The 22,639-nt window shown below is 36.0% G+C and overlaps 1 protein-coding gene and 1 pseudogene across 2 annotated transcripts in view; both read left to right on the top strand.

Annotated features, from left to right (window-relative positions):
- MAGI2 (membrane associated guanylate kinase, WW and PDZ domain containing 2) overlaps window positions 1-22,639 on the top strand; it is a 1,290,578-nt gene that overhangs the window by 124,187 nt on the left and 1,143,752 nt on the right. The gene's annotated exons all lie outside the window — the stretch shown is intronic.
- On the top strand, window positions 1,569-13,719 carry LOC138377476 (uncharacterized; annotated as a pseudogene).

Below are 22,639 nucleotides of genomic sequence, written 5' to 3' on the forward strand. Positions count from 1 at the left end.
CTACCCTGTATTCACTTAAGCATTAATATGCTTCAGTGTTCCCCATCTAGACAACTTTATGAGACTGGATATCTATGAAGAAGACATGGTGGCATCCATCCCAAACTTATCTGTCAAATAAGTAGATAGTCAAATGCAGGAAAACAAGGGAAAAGGTGGAATAAATAATCTGAACTTAGCCTGAAAACCTAGAGATTTTACTGAAGATACTGAGAAATAGCAAGAGACTCACATCTGGCTTTGGAGAACTCCTTCAGATGATAAATCTGAAATACAGTCATAAAAAGAAGAGATTTCAAACAGCAGATCCCAATAGAAAAAGCATATTTAATGCATATGTATAATATATCTCCCATTAAACATAACTTATATTTAATGGGAGACGGGGGAATGATGATGACACAACTCTTTTACTCTAACTCATATACAGAGAAAATGTACCCCCATGACCAGCAGCAGCACATTTGAATTGGAAAGGACAGAAAATGGAATTAAAGATGGAAGGAAAACTTACTGGAGAAAGAAAAACTGTAGCAAATTTGTTTAATTTTTCTTTCAGCTTCATGTGAAAAATGGTCTTTGTTTCCTGTGCAAAAGCACACATTGTACTAAAACAGTCTGAAAATTAATACATGGTACAATGGAGCCCATAAATTCTTTGGTGTTTTTATTTTCTTCACTCTGCAGTTTCTAACATATGACTAATATATTGTGTCTGAGTAAGAATTTGATAAGTATAGTTATTTATCCAGAATTTATGGTCACATTCCTTGGATGGTAGCATTGCTGACAGCAGTCAAACTGACAGTTAGGAATTATGGAATTCAAGAGGATGGCCGTTATTTCATTTGGAGATAGATGCAGTTCCACAAAAAAGAATTCCATTCTATCAACTTATGTAGCATTTCTATGGCTTTTCCTTTCTTAATTTTTTCAATTTATTTAATTAGACAAATAAAATATAACCCACTTGGCCAGCACCTACACACTTTTTTTAAAGAAAAAAGAAAAATGTTCTTTCAACCTCCTAATGGTCAGTAGGAAGTTGTGAGTGTGTGTGTGTGTGTGTGTGTGTATGTGTGACATTTTATAAATTATATTTTAAATGTATCAGAATGATATTTTGGCATCTGAATATATAGCTTTTATTTTATCATGAAGGAAGGAAGGTTTGGAGGGGATTAGTTTTAAGTGCCATCATTGTATAAATGACAGTGGGAGTTTAGCAATCCCAGAAAAGAAGAGTGTAAAAAGAAGGCTGTGGATTAATGTTTATATATAAGAGGGAAAGAGCCTAAGTAGAATCAGAGTGATGACTACAAATACAGAAGGAAAGCCAGTTAGGAGTGAAGTCACAGAAATCCAGAAAGAAGAGTTTTGAGACAGAAGAGAGTGATCAATACTGGTCAAAGTGCAACAGAGAGGTTAAGTAAAGCAAAAAGTGGAGAATGAGGAAACCAGAAGATAATTTGTCATCTTATCTTAATTGAATTGGCATACTGGTGGCTGAAATCCGGCACATTCCAGTAAGTAAACAAATACAAAGGATGATGAATCACTGAATATACATGACTCTCCAAGAAGCCTCCGTGTCAGGAAAAAGAAATGAAGCAGTATTAGGTCTATTGAGCCTGGTATACACCTGTGCTGTCCAGTAAGAGAGCCACTAGCCACATGTGGCTATTGAGCTCTTGAAATGTGGCCAGTGTGAATTAGCCTATGAGTCTAAAATGTATACTGGACTTCAAAGACTTGGTATGAAAAACAGAATGGAAAGTATCTCATAGAAATTTTTTTATGATTACATGCTGAAATTATAATTTTGGTATCTCAGATGAAATATAATATACTATTAATATTAATTTCACCTGTAGCTTTTTACTTGTTAATGTGGTTACTAAGATTTTTACAAAATGCATATGTGGCTTGCATTCGTGGCTCATATTCTGTTGGACAGTCAGTGCACTCTATACTCTGACTTCAATTTGCCACCTCAATTTTTGACAATAACATATGAGGAGAGATCAAAAGCCATTCTAAAAACTATAGTTTTTTCCTACATTAACTCAGAAATGTAATTTGTTATAGTACAAAGAACATGAGCTCTTGGATACAGCTCTGCCACTAACTAGCTATATGGCCCTGGGCAAGTTACTTAACTTCTGTGAGCCTAGATTTCCTCATCCATAAAATGAGAATCATAATACTCACCACACAGGGTAATTGGGAGGATTAAATGTGCATATAAAGGATCTTGCAGAGTGCCTGCCACATAATTTGTACTTAATAAATGTTAGCTACCTTCTTTCTTTGCTGTGTGACCTATAACTCTGCTAAAAGAAACAGAATTGATCTGGATCTGATGTACCATAAACCTCAAAATCAGAGGAGGATGTGGGATAGGATAAGAATATGAATCAATATCATTAACATTCTGACCAAGAAAATAAAAATCCTCCCAAGATTAAAAAGAACTGACAATTAAATAGCTTCTTTGGAAGCTGAAAGCAATAAAGTTTCTTCAAATATAGAAATATATACATATATGCACTTATATACATACATATGTGTGTGTGTATATATATGTTACACATATATGTATGTATATGTATTCTTATAACATTATATATTCCTCACTGGGCCACATGCAACTGTATATGAAACTATTTCATAAAACTATAATGCACTGACTCAAATATGAATACTGGTCTTATTATTACTATTCTATAAAATATCCATTTGAAAGTGACAAATGGAGAAAAACAAAGATTAACCTGGGGTGGGAGTGGAAATTAAAAACTGAGATGATGATGAAAGAAGAGAAACAAAAACATTGAGAGGACAGAAACAACTTGCCAAAGGTCAAAGTAGGAGGGATATGTCTAGCTAGCATACACTGCTTACAGATTTCTTCTTCTTAGCCTTGACATGCATCCCATGGAATGGTCCAGAGTAACTCCCTCCCCACTCCTCCATTTTAGTAACTCTGACAGCCGTCTTTTGCCCATAGCAAAGAACATAGTTCCCTGTTAAATTTCAAGCTTGTCTCCTCAAGGACTCCTCACCCCAAGTCACCACCCAGCCTGACTCCATTCCTACCTCCTTCCCTTCCCCTCTTTCTGCTTATGCCCATAATACTGGACTCCATGCTCTACCACATTAACAACATCTCCTCTCCCTCTCACAGACTCAACACTTTCATCAGGATGACTTACTTCAAGTCAGTTCAAGGATTTATGATACATCTGTGGTACTTTGTTATACCACCTGAACTCAGGAATGAGCATTCAAATTTGACCCATTGAATTATCTAACATTGGATATTCACTGGTGAAAATTTGATGGATCAGATTACTTTTTAAAAAAGGAATTAAATTTAGTTTACACTACTAGTAAGAACAAAGTTCTATTTGAAACTGTGCTTAGAATTGCAAATATGAAGAATTCTATATCATTTAGAAAACTTCGTGTTGCGTATGATAGAAAATCCAAATCAAACCAGCTTAAACAATAAAAGGGATTCACTGTGTCACATAAGAGAACAGTCTACGAATTAGCAAGTCTTTGTCCAAAGCTTTGGTGATGCAATTAGAGCTCAGTTTCTCTATGTACATGTCATTTTTTTCATTTGGGTCTCATTTGGGGGCATTTCTCCTTTCCTGGCTCCAAAATGCTGCCAACAGGTCCCAGGGCTAAAAGTTTTCTGGCTTAAGTGCAGAAGAGAATAGCAAGATTTTCTTTTAATTTCATAAGTCCCAGTAAAAGTTGCAGTGTATCTTATTGACTTTGGGTCACATGTACACCTCTAAACCAATCATTGTATGCAGGAGAATGAGCCATGTTGATTGCTTAGAACTATATCATCAGAAAACCAAGAGCTAGGAGTGCAGGAAAAATTGATCCTCAAGGGGAAAATTGAAGTGTGTTTAGCAGGGAGAAACAATGTTTCTCAAGAACAAAATCAATGAAAATCCACTAAAATCCCTCTCAGGGTTAATACGCTATGACTCTATAGGGTTTAATGCATACAAAATATATACAGTTTTTATAAACAGTTTGGGTTCTATGGGTCAAAGAAACTTCTGGGTCATAGGAGTTCTATTTAAAGTAAATAATGTATCTAAATTGTCTAGCACCATGACTGGAACAAAGTTAGTATCAAAGTTGATGTTATAGTAGGTTGATTTGGAGAATTTCAGAAATAACAGATAAGCTAACAGTTTTCTTATGTAACAAGGCTTTTGATAAAGAAACAAATAGAACTGACTCTCCTCATTACCTTTATCTCATTTTTTGTAATTTTTTCTATCCTATTTGAGATTAAGTTGGTCTCAATGATACCCTTTAAGTTTCAGTGCCAAAACAAAATCAATTATACCATGTATACAAGGGCTATCCGGAAAGTATCCAGCCATTATTAATATAACAACCATGGTTACATGGCTGGATAATTTCGGGATAGCCCTCAAAGTTTCCAATTAATAATTTTATTTAATTCAGTGAGAAGAGAGAGAGAGAGAGAGAGAGGGGGGAAGAGTTCTACATATCAAGCACTGTGCTAGATCCTAGAGATATAGCTATGAGTAAGTAAGAACATGTCGATGTGAGCCCAGCCCTAATTTTCTTAAAACAGATTCAGAAATCTAATTACAACTGGAATTGATGTTTCAGAAACAAGTTTAGCTCCTTCTTGTGTAGTTTTTCATTGTCACATCAAGCTTACCACCCTCACTTCTCCCAGGCTTATAAGAAATAATAACTTTATACCTGCTAAAGATTTTAAAAAATAAAAATTAAATTAAAAAAAGAAATAATAATTGTAATGGTAGCATGCTTGTGTCCTGATAAGCCCCACAAATATTCCATGATCCATATATTTTTAATTGATACAATGTTTATACATATTTATAGGGTACATAAATAACATTTTTATATAAGCATAGACTGTATACTGATCAAAACAGGGTATTTGGGGTGTCCTTCACCTTGAGTATTTATAATTTCTATATGTTGGGATCTAGTCTTCTATTCTAACTATTTTGAAATATACAACATTATTGTTAGCTATACTCACTGTACTCTAAGGAATATTAGAACATAGTTCTTCTACCAAACTGTATGATTGTACCCATTAATCAAGCTCTTTTTATCCCCCCTCCCCCCACCACACCACAGACATGCTTCCTAGCCTGTGCAATCTATCATTATACTGTCTACCTCTGTGAGACCAACTTTTTTATCCCCTATATGTGAGTGAGAACATGCATTATTTGTGTTTCTGTATATGGCTTATGTCACTTAGCATAATGACTTCCAGTTCCATCCATGTTGCTGGAAATTACATGATTTTGTTCTTTCTTATGGCCAAATAGTATTTCATTGGGTATATATGCCATATCTCTTTATCCATTCATCCATTGATGGACATTTAGGTTCATTCCATATCTTTGCTATTGTGAATAGTGCTGCAATAAGCATGAGAGTGCAGGTATCCTTTGATATATTGATTTATTTTCCTTTTGACAAATACCCAGCAGTGGGATTGCTGGATCATATGGTAGTTCTATTTTTATATTTTTGAGAATCTTCATGATGTTTCCATAGTAGGTGTACTAATTTACATTCCCACCAAGAGTGTATAAGACTTCCCTTTTCTCCATATCCTTGCCAGCATGTTAATTTTTCTCTTATTATTAAATTCCCTTTTAACTGCAGTGAGATGTTTTCATTTGCATTTTCCTGATGATTACTGATATTGAATATTTTTTCATGTACCTGTTAGGTATTTGTATGTCTTCTTTTGAGAAATGTCTATTCATGTCCCTTACCCACTTTTCAATTGGGTTGTTTTTTTACAGTTGAGTTGCTTGAGTTCCTTGTCTATTCTGTATGTTAATGCCTTGTCAGATGAATAGTTTGTAAGTATTTTCTCCTATTCAGTAAGTTGTCTTTTCACCCTGTTGATTTTCTCCTTTGCTCTGTAGAATATTTTTAGTTTAATATAGTCCCATTTGTCTATTTTTGTTTTTGTTGCCTGTGCTTTTGAGGTCTTAGCCATAAAATCTTTGCTTAGACCAATGTCCTGAAGTGTTTCTCGTACATTTTCTTCAAGTAGTTTTATACCTTTGAATCTTAAGTTTAAGTCTTTAATCAATCTTGAGTTGTTTTTTTATATAGTAAGAGCTAGGAGTCCAGTTTCATTCTTTGGCATATAATTATCCAATTTTCCCAGAACCATTTATTGAAGAGGGTGTCCTTTCCCCAGTGTACGTTCTTGGTAGTTTTGTCAAAGATCAGTTGGCTGTAAATACATGGATTTATTTCTGGGTTCTCTATTCTGTTCCATTTGTCTATGTATCTGATTTTATAACCATATCATGCTGTTTTGGTTACTATAGTCTTATAATGTATTTTGAAGTCAGGAAGTGTGATGCCTTTAGCTTTGTTCTTTTTGCTCAGGATTGGTTTAGCTGTTTGGGCTCTTTATTGATTCCATATGAATTTCAGAATTATTTTTCTATTTCTGTGAAAAATGACATTGGTATTTTGATAGAGATTTTCTTGAATCTGTAGATTTCTCTGGGCAGTATGGTCATTTTAATGATATTAATTCTTCCAATCCATGAGTATCGATATCTTTCCTTTTGTTTGTGTCCTCTTCAATTTCTTTCATCAGTGTTTTGTGATTTTCCTTGTAAAGATCTTTCACTTCCTTGATTAAATGTATTCCTAGGTTTTTTATTTTGTTTTGTTTTATTTTATTTTATTTTGAATAGGATTGCCTTTTTGATTTCTTTTTTAGCTATTTCATTATTGTTGTAAAGAAGCTCTACTGATTATTCTTTCTGTTTTTTTTTCTTCTTGAGACAGAGTCTCACTCTGTTGCCCACACTGGAGTGCAGTGGCACAATCATTAGTTCACTATAACCTCCACCCCTGAGCTCAAATGATCCTCCTGCCTCAGCATACCAAGTAGCTAGGACTACAGGGACATGCCACCACACCTGGCTAATTTTTTAAATTTTTTTATAGATATGCATGTCACTATGTTGCCCAGACTGGTCTCAAACTCCTGGCCTCAAGCGATCCTCCTGCCTTGGCCTCCAAAAGCACTGGGATTATAGACATGAAACACTGCATTTGACAGTCTACTGATTTTTCTATGTTGATTTTTTTTATATTCAACAAGAAAAAATATTTTGAATAAGGCTTATCTTCATATAGTGATTGGAGAAAAAAGAAACCTACCTGCCTTCGTCTCTGTAGGCTATACCAGATTCCCTAGGGCACTTAAAATGGAGATTCCTAGGCCCTACTCCAGATCTATTAAATCCATATCTTTTCTTTTCTGAATATTATGGGGCTACAAACATTTTGGTTACATATAATGCCTTTGGGAGGGGGATGGTGGGGGGGCAAACTCACAACTAATGGATGTGGAGCACACTGTATGGGGGAAGGGCACACTTGTAGCCCTGGCTTGGGAGAGGTGTGTTGATTTTTTTATCCTTCACTTTTGCTGAATTTATTGATCATGTCTAAGAGTTTGTTGGTGGAGTCTTTAGGTTTTTCTAAACATAAGATCATGTCATTAGCAAAGAAGGAGAATCTTTCTTTTCTAATTTGGATGCCTTTTATTTCTTTCTCTTGCCTAATTGCTCTGGCTAGGACTTCCAGTACTGTGTTAAATAGAAGTGATCAAAGTGAGCATCTTTGTCTTGTTCCAGTTCTCAGAGGAAAGGCTTTCATATTTTCTCCAGTTTAATATCACATTAGTTGTGGGATTGTCATATATGGACTTTATTATGTTGAGGTATGCTCCTTCAATGCCTAGTTTTAGAATTTTTATTATGAAGTGATGTTGAATTTTATCAAATACTTTTTCTGCATCTATTGAAATGGTTTTTGTCCTTCATTCTATTGATGTAATGTATCACATTTATTGATTTGCATATGTTGGACCATCCTTGCATCTCTGAGATAAATTCCACTTAATCCTGTTGTATTATCTTTTTGATATGCTGTTGGATTCAGTTTTCTAGTATTTTGTTGAGGATTTTTGTATCTGTGTTAATCAGGGATACTGGCCTGTAATTTTCTTTTTTGTTGTTGGTATTAGGATAATTCTGACATTGTAGAATGAGGTAGGGAGAATTCTCTCTTCTTCAATTTTTTGGAATAATTTAAAGAGAGTGTTAGTTCTTTGAAAGTTTGGTAGAATTTGGCAGTGAAGCCATCAGTCCTGGACTTTTCTTTGTTGGGAGAGATTTTATTACTAATTCAACCTTATTACTCATCATGTTCTAATCGGGTTTTCTGTTTCTTCCTGATTCAATCTTAGTAGGTTGTATGTGTCCAGGAATTTATCCATTCCTGCTAGGTTTTCCAGTTTGTTAGTATATAGTTAGTTGTCCATAATAGTCTCTGATGATCTTTTATTTTTCTGTGGTATCAGTTGTAATGTCTAATTTTTCTTTTCTGATTTTGCTTATTGGGTCTTTTCTCTTTTTTCTTGCTTAGCCTATCTAGTGGTTTATCTATTTTATCTTTTCAAAAAAACAAACTTTTTGTTTTCTTGATCCTTTGTTTTGTTTTGTTTTGTTTTTAGTCTCTATTTCATTTAGTTCTGCTCTTATTTTTATTATTTCTTTCCTCTTATTGATTTTGGGTTTTGTTGCTTCTGACTTTCTAGTTCTTTCAAGTGCATCATTAGATTGTTTATTTTATTTGGAATATTTCTATTTTTTTAATGAGGGTGTTTATTGCTATAAATTTCCCTTCTAAAACTGCTTTTTCTATATGCTATAGGTTTTGATATGTTGTCTAGTGATTTTTTTCATGTTTCAAGAAATTTTCAAATTTCCTCTTTAATTTCCTCCTTGACCCAGTTGTCATTCAGGAGTATGTTGTTTAATTTCCATATATTTGTACAGATTCCCAAGTTGTTCTTGTTATTGTTTTTTCTAGTTTTATTCTGTTGTGATCTAAGATAATACTGGATATGATTTCAATTTTTTTTTAATTTGTTAAGACTTGTTTTGTGTCCTAATATATGGTCTACCCTGAAGAATGTTTCATGTGATGATGAGAAGAATGTGTATTCTGTAGCTGATAAATGAAATATTCTATAAATGTTCATTAAATACATTTGATGTCTAACGTACAGTTTAAATTCAATGTTTCTTTTTTAATTTTCTGTCTAAATGACCTGTCTAATACTGAGAGTGGGGTGTTGAAGTCCTCAACTATTGTATTGAAGTCCATCTCTCCCTTTAGATCTTATAATATTTGCTTTATATATCTGGGTAATGCAGTGTTAAATCTTTGAAATTGTTATATCCTTTTGCCAAATTGATCTTTTTCTCATTATATAATGACCTTCTTTGTCTCTTCTTACTGTTTTTAAATTCAAGTCTGTTTTGTCTAAGTATAGTTACTTCTGCTTGCTTTTGGTTTCCATTTGCATGGAATAGCTTTTACCATTCCTTTACTTTCAGTCCATATGTATCTTTATAAATAAGTTTCTTGCAGGCAGCATATATTTTGGTCATTTTTTTAATCCATTCAGCCTGTCTTTATCTTTTAATTGTAATATTTAGTCCATTTACATTCAAAGTTATTGATATGTGAAGGTTTATTTCTGTCATTTTAATTTTTATCTGTATATTCTTTATTCATTTCTTTTTCTTTTATTTTTTATAATTGTGGTTTGGTGGTTTTCTGTAGTGGTAACATTGGAGTCTTTTCTCTTCCTTACTTGTGTATTTGCTCTTCTGGTGAGTTTTATACTTTTGTGGGTCTTTATGATGGTAAATATTATCTCTTCATTTCCAGGTGTAGGATTCCCTTAAGCATTTCTTGTAGGGCTAATCTAATGGTGATGAATTTGCTTAGTTTTTGCTTATCTGGGAAGACTTTATTTCTCTTTTATTTATGAAGGATAGCTATGCTGGGTATGATATTTTTGGGTGACTATTTTTTCTTTCTGCTCCTTCAATATATCATTCTATTTTCTCCTGTAAGTTTTCTGCTGAGAAATCTGCTGTTACTGTAATAGGGGTTCGCTTATATGTGACTAGACACTCATCTCTTGATATTTTTAGCTTTCTCTTTTTGTCTTCGATTTTTATAATTTGACTGTAATGTGCATGGAGAAGACCTTTTTTGCATTGTATCTGTTTGGGAGTCTCTGAGCTTCTTGTATCCGGATGTCTAAATTTCTTGCTAGACTTGGGAATTTTTCAGCTATTATTTTTTTAAATAGGTTTCCTAACCCTTTATTTTTCCCTTCACCTTCTGGTACACTGAAAATTTGAATATTTGGTTGCTTTATATGTCATATAGGCTTTGTTAATTCTTTTTTTCTTCATTTTTGTCTGACTGGATTACTTCAAAAGAACTGTCTTCAAGCCCTAAAATTCTTCTGCTTCGTCTAGTCTATTGTTGAAGATTTCAAATGTATTTTGTATTTCATTTAATGAATTCTTCTGTTTCAGAATTTCTGTTTTATTCTTTTTTATGATGTGTATCTCTTTGATAAGCTTCTCATTCATATGCCAAATTGTTTTTCTTATTTCTTTATATTGTTTTTCTGTATTCTCTTGCATCTCACTGATCTTCTTTAATGTCAACGTTTTGAATTATCTGGAATATTATAAATTTCTTTTTTGTTGGAATCTGTTGATGGAGAGTTATTGTGTTTCTTTGGAGGTGTCATATTTCCTTGCTTTTTCATGTTTCTTATGCCCTTACATCGATATCTGAACATCTGATATAACCCTTTCAATTGTTAAAATTTGCTCTCATAAAGAACTGGTTCCTGAATATGTATCTATGGTGTTGGTTGAGGAGGGCACTTTGGCTTTGATTCTGGGTGCACGTAGTTGTATAGTCTCCATATGATTTCTTTGGCTGTGAACAATGACAGTGGTGACTGCGATTTCCTCAGTGGCTTAATGTGCAGTTGTTAGTGGATATTGTGGTGAAAATGGGGACACCAGATGGATCTGTCTTGGCCCAAGTGATGGCAGCAGCAGGCTGAGCATGCCTGTCCTTGGGCCCCAGGGCAGTGTACATAGCCACTGGTGTTGGCAGGTCTCTGTGGACAGATTCTTGGGCCTGGTGGTTTGCTTTGGTGCTCATAGTGGCAGCAGTGGGCCAAGTAGGTATGAGTCAGTGCTCAGGTTCCTGGGCAACAGATGTGATGTTGGTGATGGCAGTAGCAGTGGCAGAACTAACCTCTGGGTCCCAAGTGGTCTGTGCTGGTGTTGGTGTGATGGGCTGGGCAGGACATCCCCAGGCCCACAGGTGGCATGTGTGGGCAGGTGCCCACTGTGGTGGTAACAGCAAATTGGATGGGCCCAAACTTAGGCTTTCAGAAGGAGTACTCAGGTCACAATAGTGGTGGACTGGGCTGGGCAGTCCTAGGCCCCCAGATGGTATGCATAGGCATTGGGAGGGAAAGGGGTGGAACTGAGTTGGGCAGACCTTTCCACAGGCTCCCCAGTGGTTGTACAGGTGCTATCTGTTATAGGCAGGAGTGGGATAATCCACAGGCTGCCAGCAGAATGCTCAAGTGGGGGTAGCAGTGGCTGTGCTACTGGAGAGGGCAGAGTTGCTTCTTTTAACGGCAGTAGCTATATGCAGGCAGCTGAGGGGGTGCAATTTCTCTTGGACTTCAGCCTTGCTATGGTAGCCCACAGGGGCAGGTGCTGTAAGAGGGAGAGTTTGTCTTCAGAGTGTGAGAAAACATGCAGTGGCTTCACAGCTGGGGGCGTAGGGTCTTTGCCATCCCTAGGGGCAGCAGCCAGCTGTAGTAGTGGCTATGGGTGGGGGATGTCACTGGGTCTCCAAAGATATAGAGATGCAGGGTCTGTTGGGCCCCAGGACAGGATGCAGTCTGGCCAGGGATAGCCTCTCAAAATGGCACCCTGTTGTCGCTGCTTAGGGCTCAGGGCTTAGAGCTCCCTTTCTGGAGCAGCGCCTTCACACGGTCTCCAGAAATCTCGCTGTTAGTCTGAGGGCCTACATGGGTCAAAGGGCTCCCCTGTGGCTAGGATGCAAGAGTCCATGATGAGAATGTGGATTGCCAGGGGCCACTCCCTTACCCTTTGGTCACATTAGGGAACCTCTCCTAGCCAATCCCAGCTAAGCAGGCTGCCTTGTTTTCCTCTATTGCTTTAGGTATTTCCTGTCACTTCACTGTTTAATTCCAATGTTCTTTCTTAGGTGATCTACTCAAAGTGTGATTATCTACTCACTATTTTGGTCCTTATTTATGGAAAGGCGTATACCAGATGCCTCTCGTCAGGCATCTTGAAGCCTCTCCCTCAATCCATATATCTTTAGGGCAATCTTTAAGGGAGGGCGTGGGAAAAGGGGGAAGTCTATAATTGAATTTTCTCAATCATGTTTAAAATGCATTATTTAGAAAGTATTCCATGTGATGAAAAAATGTTTACTTTCACCAAAACCCTCTGAGGATATTTAAAAATGTCCCTTTTAAAAAGGACAAGATAAGTTGCATAAAATATAAAGGAAAGAAGGTAGCTGATGGAGGTTGGAGGAGGTTGCCTGAGTCTTGATTGTTACTTCATCATCAGCTACCATTCCATGTTTTCATATTAATTAACTAAGATTTTGCCCAGATTCAAGGAGGTCCCCAATAATTAGATTTTGATATTACTCTTAACTATCTTCCATTCATCTTTCAAGAACTTTTTTGTTTTGAGTGCCTACTTTGTACCAGGAACTGCTGCTCTATATCACAAAAGTTAGTAAGTGAGACAAAAATCCCCGCATTTAGGAAGCTTGTATTTTGAGGTACACAGGGAAATGACAGATAATAAACAAGATAAATAAGTAAAACCTACGTTATTAGTTATGAATTCAAAGCCAAAACATTAGAGAAAGGTGCTACAATGCTTTTGGGTGGGGGCATGTTGCAGCATTAGATAGGATAGAAAAGTGAGGTTGAATGAAAGGGTGACAGTTGAGTAAAAATGAAAAAGAAATAACTGAACATGTAATAGGAGGTTCTGGTGGAAGCATTTCAGGTAGAATAGCACTAGCAAAGATCATGATTTGGGAGCTTTGGAAAAGGATGAAGGCCTGTGTGGTTGAAGCCTAGTGAGACAAAGAGTAAGAAGGGATGAGGTCAAGAAGTAAAGGGTGGGTGGGGAGATCATCTAGGACTTGAAATGACCTGTCTTGACTTGTGTCCTGACACGACGTGACTAGATTTGTCTCAGCTTGGATTGATTGACATGTCTTGGCTTGACAACATAGCTTGACTTGAATTTACGTGACATAATTTTACTATTGAAGAAGGTCGTTATAAGGATTTGGCTTTTACTCCGAGTGAGATGGGGATTTTAAAGTTTTCAACAGAAGAGTGACATGATACGAACTTCAGTTAAATAGAATCACTCTGGTCTGCCTTGTGAGATAATGCTATGAAAAGCTTAGTCCGGAATATTAGCAGTAGAAGCAGTAAGAAATGATAGTCTGGATACACAAATTTTAAAAGTAGAGCTGAATGGATTCACTAGTGGATCACATATGGGATGTGACAAAAAGAGAGAAGGTGAGAATGACTTCAAGATTTTTTGTTCGGCTACTCCACTGCGGCTCCGCCTCCACTAGGTGAGGCACTGGTGGCCTCCTCTTCTTACTGGCGTAGTTCGGCTTCTCCGCACGCGCAGCTCCCACGTGCCGTAACCTGCCTAAGTCACGTGTCCGGGAAAGGCAGGAAGGCGTCGTTCTACTATTTTTGCCAACCCCCCCCCCCCCCCCGCATCCGCCATGTTTTCAGGCCGAGTTTGTCTTGGTCTTACCTTATAAGCAAATGGCCGGGGAGCTATAGAAAACCCAGACGCTGTCACTTCAGCGGAGCCAGGGCTGACGAGGCAGGGCAGCGGCGTAAATCCGAGCAGTTCTGCGCGAGGTAGGGAGGTCACGGCGTCTGTAACTGGTTGTCCGGCGTGAATGTCGTGCTGGTGAGGGCCTACCGGAGCCTGGTGAGGAGATCCCCGTACGCCATTTTGACCCAGTAGAAACCCGCCTCTTGAGCTGTTCCATGACTTCATTCTCCCACCCACTCACCTGGCTTTTTCTGAATTTGTCTATCTCAGAAGTAGCTGGCAGTTTAATTCACTGACCTGGCTGAGACCCCTCCCTCTAAGTCCTAGCGCACAGACTCCACGCCGCCTCCCCGCTACTGGGTTCTTAGTTCCACACGCGTCTTTGCTCGCCTTGCTTTGCCCCAAGTTTTACCGTGAAGTGTCCCTGAGTGCCTGAATCTGGGGATTTGGAATGAAGGCATGCTTTTTTTCTTTCTTTTTTTTTTTTTTCAAACTTTTTATTAAAAGGTCTTTATGTCTTTTTGGAAAAAAAAAAGATTTTTTGTCTGAGCAAATTGAAGTATAGAGTTGCCATTTTCTGAGGAAGGAAAGGTTGTGGAAGTGTAGATGAGGAGACAGGAGGGAAAATGGTTACAGATTTGTTCCTGAAAATGTTAAATTTGAAGTGTCCATTGACTATTCAAAAAGAACTGTGGGAAATATGACTCTGAAGTTCATGGGAAAGGATCTGGGCTGGAGATATGTATTTGGTAATCATTTGCCATGTAGATGGTGTGTAAAGTTACGAGACTTTGTGAAATCTCCAGTAAAACAGTGAAGGAAGACAAGGACAATTGTTGGTGAGAGTGGAAGGAAAGGAATGGGAAGTTAAGAAGTAAAGGAGCCTGAGGTACTGGAAGCCAAGTGAGGAGGATATTGAATCTAGAGATATGACCTAAGTCAAATGTCAGTATTGGGCCATGTGACATAGGGACTAAAAATTGATCACTGGTTTTATTAATAGCAACATATGGGTCACTGATGATCTTTTTATGAGCAGTTTTGATGAAAAGGACAAAATCCTGATTGGAGAGAGGTCAAGAAAATATGGAAGTAGGGAAATTGGAAACAGTGATCAGAGACAACTTAGGAGGATATTTTTATTATAAAAGGAGAAACAAAATTATGATAGTAGCCAAAAGGGAAAGTAAAATGGAGAGTGGTGTTTTCTAATGAAGTAATGGAAATATGAGAACACTTTATGCTCTTGATAATGATCAGAGAACAAAGAGGTAAATGTGGTTCTGCAGTAGAAAGGCAAGAATTTCTAGAATCTTTAGTAGGTAGGGTAATGGGACTGCTGGTCAAGTGGAATGATTGGTCTCAGCTAAGGCCACGGTTTGTGTGAAGGAATAAATTTTACTTGATATAGGGTCATAAGTGCAAAGGATTGGATAAATGTTCTGGGGGCCCTTTTGGGAATCCTTTCCTGCTTCCTTTTCCCAGCAAAATAGGAAACAAGATCATCAGCTCTATTTGCTAATGATTGCCTTCCCATCTTTACTCTGCTTTACCAGCTTCTTCTTTAACACTTACCCAATAATTAGTTTCTTACCTGTGTTTGATTCAAAGTTTGATCCCAAAATTAAATGCATTATAATTTCCTGAAGTACTTGTTAAAATGCAGATCCCTGGGTCCCAGGCATACTGAAATATTTCTGGGCAGTGGAGTCTAGAAATTTGAATTTTTAGCAAGCATTCCTGGTGACTCTGATGCACACTAATTTTTTTTTTTTTTTTTCTTTTTGAGACAGGTTCTCACTCTGTTGCCTGGGCTAGAGTGCAGTGGCTTCATCATAACTCACTGCAACCTCAAATTCCTGGGCTCAAGAGAGCCTTCTGCCTCAGTCTCCTGGGGCACAATAAATTTTGAGCAACATTGGTCTTTCCTTTTTTTGGTTGCTTCAATAGATGAAATGCCTTCAATAAATGTTTTATCTTATTTCACCTGACCACCCTCCCTCTTGGTGAATTGCTATATCTTTGGAATATTTTCATCTGTACTTTGCAGAGAATTTTGTACACATAAATACATCTGAATATTTAACACTGATGGAGATATTTTTCTAACCACAGTCTTTCCTTATCACATTCAGGGACTGAAGAAAAATTATTTCTGTAGTTATGAACACAAATATACTTACAGGATTTTTTTTCTAGATACTAGACAAACATAAGCAATAAAGTACAGATAAGTTACTTTATCTTATCTGATAAGTTAAATCTTATGTCACATTTTAATCATGTCATCAGCAGATTATATACTGTCTCTAGTGAAACTAAATTAGAATATTGACGTTCTTCAATAAACAATAGATTATGTCTCATGCTACTGTGTATGCAGAGTATTTAACAAATTTCCAATAGCATGAAAATGAATTGAATAACTCTACATATTTTAATTTGATAAGAAACATCTAAATCCAATACATATATTTTTAAATGTTGCCACAGAGGATTTAAGGAAAATGTAGCCAAAACAAAAACAAAACCAAAAAAAATTTCTAGACTAGTTTCTTCCTCCAACGTGGATCTTAAAAGTTTTGTCTATATCTATTGCCTTTTATTCATCTTCCATCCTACATGTTATAATCTCTGGAATAATTTGAGTTTTTTGTATCACACATAATGATATTGTCAGATAAAGAAAAGGTCTGTTAGAATTAAGCGAGACAGAGGTGATTATCATAGAAAATTATATGACAAATAATAAATATTTGGGGTCATAACCTTGAGTATATTTAAGAGTGGAAGAATGTAGAGGAGAGATCAAAAAGGATAAGTCAGAATGAAGTAATTTTAATTGAGGCTTTGTTTTTCTTTGTCAGTGAATAATTTATTTTTTTTATTCAGGATAAAGTTAAAACAAAATGCTCAACTTTGAATTAATTCTGAGGTTATTAGTATTCTGGCCAATTTTCTTACATAATTGCAGAGAATTTTATTTATACAGTGCTGTTACTGCTATTTTCTGATTTTAATATAACTCTTATTTTCTTAAGGAAAGAAATGATTATTACTTTACAGCTGGCTTGCTTAGCCTCTGAGAGTAATGCTACATATACTTAGTAAATGTTCAACAGAAATGAGATCAGGTAGAAATAATTCACATTGTTCCTATTTACATAATAATTTCTTTAAGTCGTGTTCTTCTCTGTATTATGATCCCCAAAATATGTTCCAAATTACTTTAAGCAATTAGTGTTTTAGTGTTCAGCTGCTCAATAGAAATGTCCCTCCTCTTCTTTTATTTGTTTGTGGACGTGAATACGTTTCTGCAAGTTGAAGAGAGATTTGAGATTATAGCACCAGCAGGCAATTTCTTGGACAAATTACTATTTGGGCCACTAATGTGGAGGAAGGGAAGAATGTTTATCGCACTATTGAACTGGCTCATGCTTCCATAGCCAAAGATTGCACCGGAGGCCACTGTGCTGGGAAATAGTCCAACAGAAGCTATACACCTTCTGTTTTGAGTGACTTGTCTCTGTACTGAGAACACATGTTGGTGTTCAGAGAGAAAGAGCAGAATCTATTTTATAAGAGCAATGGGAAAATTTAGCTACATGTGTTTGACAACCTCAACATTTCCATGACAATGTCTATATGAAATATAACATTTTGTCTATTTCCTATTAAAATAATTTCAATTTAACTTAGAATGCTAAATACTATTTTTTAACACATATAGTATTCCATAAATATGGTAATAGACTTTTATTTCATATGCCATCCTGAAGTGGATCGGTTTTCTTTTTAAAATTTTGACTCAGAACCAGTTTCCCACCCCAACTCCCCAAAGATAACGTGCATAATTTTAAAACAAACTGTATAGCTGTATTTTTCTGCAGTAATGTGAAACCAAACTCAGAAATTTCTATGTGTGATGAAGAGGGAAAGATGGAAGTAGCATTACAGCCATATTTGTTTTCATGTTTTAGAGCATGGAAGACAGTTTTTCCACAGACTGGGGATGGGGGGGATGGTTTGGAGATGATTCAAGAGCATTACATTTATTGCACACTTTATTTCTATTATTATTACATTGTAATACATAATAAAACAATTATACAACTCACCATAGGATGGGGACCCCTGTTTTAGAGGAAAGCATCTCCTAATTCTCAACCTGAAATGGGAATATTCAAAAATTGTTTGAAGAAAGTAAAGTGTTTACCAAGGTATTGTATGTACTGATAGTTTGATCCTTTAGAAGAATCTCAACAAGAGACTTTGGCTGTCAAAGCTCCTATGATGTAATGTTCTACTCCAGTCCATATTCTTTTAACCAAAAAGCCATTTCTAGCTAAGAATCTAGGATTCCAACTATTGTGTTAAACTTTCATCCAATGATACTGATTCCCAAGGTTCGTATTATATGCTTTTTATTTCTTTTTGCTGATAATAAATATAAAGAAATCCAATTACATGTACTTTTTCGTTAAATGAAGTTGACTCTAAGGGAAAACCATTTTTCCACAGATAATGCAGGTAGGATGGAGGAAAAGTGGTGTTGCCAGACAGAAATTTCTCCCCAGCCTGACACAATTTGCATTTCCAGGCACAGCTTCTGGTGAAGCCTCTCACTGAATTCAGATCCCAGCTCTTACCTAGACTCCTCAGTATCACTAACTCTGGAAATAACTTCTAGATCTGGTCAACAGTTAAGAAGTTCAATTATTCCATGGCACTTTTTAGAATATATCTTGAAACTGTCCATTTGAGCCCACTAGTTGTAACTGTGATTTTTCACTGCTATTTTGGGAACACTGTCTGACAAGGCATTTGTTCAAGATTGCCTTGAGTAAAGCACCCCGTGCTACCATACTCCTCACTAGCTCCTTGGTAACTTTCCATTTTGTTCTGAGGCTGGTTGTAAATTCCCTAGCACTCCTGCTGCTCAGTATAAGTCATTATGTTTTTGTGAGGTACCCTTTACAAGGAGTTTTCAGAATAAATCCATCCTAGCAGCCTGAAAATTCAAGCATAGAGCAGTAAACTCAAAATTTCTCTTTATAAATCAGAGAAAAGTGTTCAAAGACTTACATTTAGATTCAATTATTTTAAGAGCTTTGAATACATCTAGTACCTCAGAGTAGATATGCAATGAAATGCTTAGAATGTCCCTGAAGTGTCATGGTTCATTGTTTACGTTTATTGAATATTGAAAGTTTTGAATCCAGACTACTACATAAGATTTATGTGAAAATGAAAAAAAAAAAAAAAAACACAACTGTATCATGACAAGGTAAGTTTCAACAGAGACAAAGTCAAATTGACATATTTAAGGTCAAGTGTTCATCTATGCAAACATTATATTAATAGAGAGTAAAAATATAACTCTATGGTTTCCTGTAAAATGAAAAGAGCAACATGATACTACAGGAATACGAGGGCTTTCTGGAAAGTATGAAACCATTGTTTATTAATATAATTTTTCATATTACATGCTTGAATACTTTCCAGACAGCCTCGTATTTAGTTCAGTTTCTAAAGTCTTCCATAGGGCTCACCAAAAATGTAGTAGATCTTTTTAAAAATAATTATTTTAGAGTGAAAGCCAAGGTGTATGAAATGGTTAAAAATCAAAATGAGATGATGTGCAGTTACATGGTCAAATTAGTTCTAAGATCAGTAGTAGTTCACATCGAAGAGATAAGAATGAATAAAAGTTATGGAGGAAGGAGGTATGAATGTGTCAGTGGTCTCCTGCTGGGATCTTAATTAGCCAAATACCACTTCAAGTGTTACAGCCATTGTTATTTACTCTATTTAATGTAGCTAGAAACTTGACAGAATCCAAAAGAGTAGATTTTTTAATCAAAACCTTCATGAAGAAAGCAAACAAACAAACAAAAATTATTGAAATGACTGAGCTCATAACAGAAAACTATATGCATATGATTTACTAGAAATACTTAAATACAATTATTTTGAAAAATCTCCATATGCTGACATCATTTCCCCAAATTCTTTAAGAAGTAACAACCCTTAACCAATGGGCCAAGAAAATGATAAAGCAAGATAATGTGGTCTCTCTCATTTAGTACTCCATGTCTGCATTTTCCCTGTTGACATTTCCTCATTTATATTTTGCCTTAATGATTTGCATCACCACTCCATTGTGATGGGAGAGTCATTTTAAGTATTCTTTGGAGTTAAAGCTCACTTACTGCTTAGAGTCCGATCATGCAGTAGACTTCCATTATCTGGAGTCATGAGCACTGTGACCTTTTCTGGTTGACAACGTTGAGCATTCCCTGACCACAAGGCTCAAGTGTACAGAAAAAGTGTAACTGTTTAGTGAACTTCTCCTCAATCTCATATGGGCTCTAGGATTTGGAAATTAAGAGTTCTCATTGAGTCTTTGGTGTTTTCCCCAGTATGAGATGGCTCTTGAGAAGCTGAGAAGGGAATTAGTCTTGGTGCTTTACCACAACATCTTCCCAGCTTGACACTCAGTGCTCAATAGGTGTATTTGGGCAGTGCAAGTCTAGAGATTTCTTTTTAGCTTTAGAAAACCACAAGGGAAGAGCTAGGCTCTGATTTAATCATGGAAGTTTTTAGCTATAGACATGATCACTGTCCACGGTTTAGAACACTGGTTTAGAATGAGGTATAAACAGTAAAGTACTTTTCATTGCTGGAGCTTGCCCAGGAATACAGATAAATTATCATTTCTGGCAGTTTTGGTCCAACAGATTTCAACCTTTTCTTTCTTCTCACCAAAGTGCTTGAGGAAACTGTAACATAATTACGATTGTTCACAAACCCTGTGATAATCAATATAAAATCTATATTCTACCCCACCCCTCCAAGCTCCCACTTTGGGTATGATTTGTTTATTGAATATCTTCAGTAATTTAACATAACCCTCACAGGTAGTTATAACTGCTACACATGCACACACACGTATACATACCCCCCAGGTAAAAATTGGTAGTTTAGAAGTTCACCTGCCAGTCAATTATTGTTAAAGATCCTATTATGCTCTATAATTTTATCACAGTTAATCTTGGGTGAGAACTGGTGATGGCAATAATAGAGTGTGAATGGAGATCTGTGCCTCTCTCAGCCTGCTCACCTATCTAGAAGGCCAATCTTCATGCCCATTTTTGTTGGATATCATATTTATTAGATACACACATACCTATATAATATGTGTATATACAATCATGTGTGTATTTGTTTTCTAAGACTGAAGGAGACATGATTTAGCAACACATTAGCCATGTGCTTCAGAGATATTTTAGATGAAAGGCAAAACAAGATAACCTTAATGTCATTCCTAATTATATTAGTCTATAAACAGCATAAGGTCTTGTCTCTGGGCTATCAATTCATGATGTGACACATTAGCCAGTGGTAGTTTACTTAGTGTAAATATTTTATAGGAAGATTAAGTGATATGGCAAACATTGATGGAGTTCAATAATGAAACCTAAATCATCTGATCACAAAATCAACAAACCAATTCAAACAAACCACCTTTAAATTCTTGTGAACATCATTGCTAATTTGAGCTGTAAGATACATCTTCTTATCTACTAAAATTCACTATTAGAATTATGTTTTATAGGTATATGTTCTGAAATGAGCTTAGAATGAATGAAAACACTTTGGCATAGATGATTATTTTCTGAAGCCTCCAATGAGCTAAATCATAAGTAAGTGGCATCATTATTTTAATCAGTTAGGTTCATTTCCCAAAGTACTAAAATGTTTTAAAATAACATTTAAATATTATCAAATATATGCTTTCTACAGGAAAGGTGTTTAAGGGAAATTATGTAAGGTTCTTATTATTTAGGACTACAGAATATGAAGTATTAAAACAGAGTTAAAGAGATAATTATAAATGGCAATCATAAATTATACCCTGTGGGACTCTTTCAAATATTGCTAAGTTTGGGATTTGATGGGCTCTGAAGAAATAATGGAAGTAGTTTTCTATCAGTTTGTTAATGTTTAAATAGTATTATTCATGTGTAATGTTAATGACTTCCAGTACATCCTCAAATATCTTTATCAAGTATGAATAAGAACAAAGATAAATCTATTTTTACAGGGAAATTAAAGTATACTTCAGTTGCAATGTTGTATTTGATGTTGGGGCACTCAAAAGTAGTGTGTTCATGGTTTTATCATAAGCTCAGATTGCTTGCGTAGTCAAGCACTCCTACCCTGAAACCTACCCTTCTCCTGATGGCTAGAGTTTTCCTTCCAAAATCCCTGTCTATGTATCTTGGTTCTTAGATTACTAATCTGTAATGGTTTCCCAATGCTTACAAGATAAGTTCTACATCTTCTAGCATCTCTTGTAAAAATCTCAGCTGAGAGAAGCAACATTTAGAAAAGATTGTTGAAGGCATGATTATCAACTTTAAACATACTTCAAACCCTATACCTGGTTCCAGTCAGATCCCTAGAAGGCTGCTTGAGCCCTTCAGTTTATCCCCTACTGCAACTTCTAGGGACTCTCACTATAAAGATAGGCCCTCAGCTTGTGCAGAAGAGAATAATGGAAGGGAGACTTTAAACCTGTTGCTGTGTTAGCTGCAAAATGCTGCTGAAGATGTTATTCATTATATCACTTAAATTCCCCTGTATAAAATGTAATGTCAAATTGTCCTCTTTATTTAATTCAGAAAATACTTTGTTGGCCCCAAGAAGATGATATTCTGAGAAACTGAACTTCTTCTAACTCTCTTACCCACTTCTCATTGTGTTCTGGCTCC

Source organism: Eulemur rufifrons, chromosome 29 (assembly GCF_041146395.1).
Source record: "Eulemur rufifrons isolate Redbay chromosome 29, OSU_ERuf_1, whole genome shotgun sequence".
Lineage (NCBI taxonomy): Eukaryota > Metazoa > Chordata > Mammalia > Primates > Lemuridae > Eulemur > Eulemur rufifrons.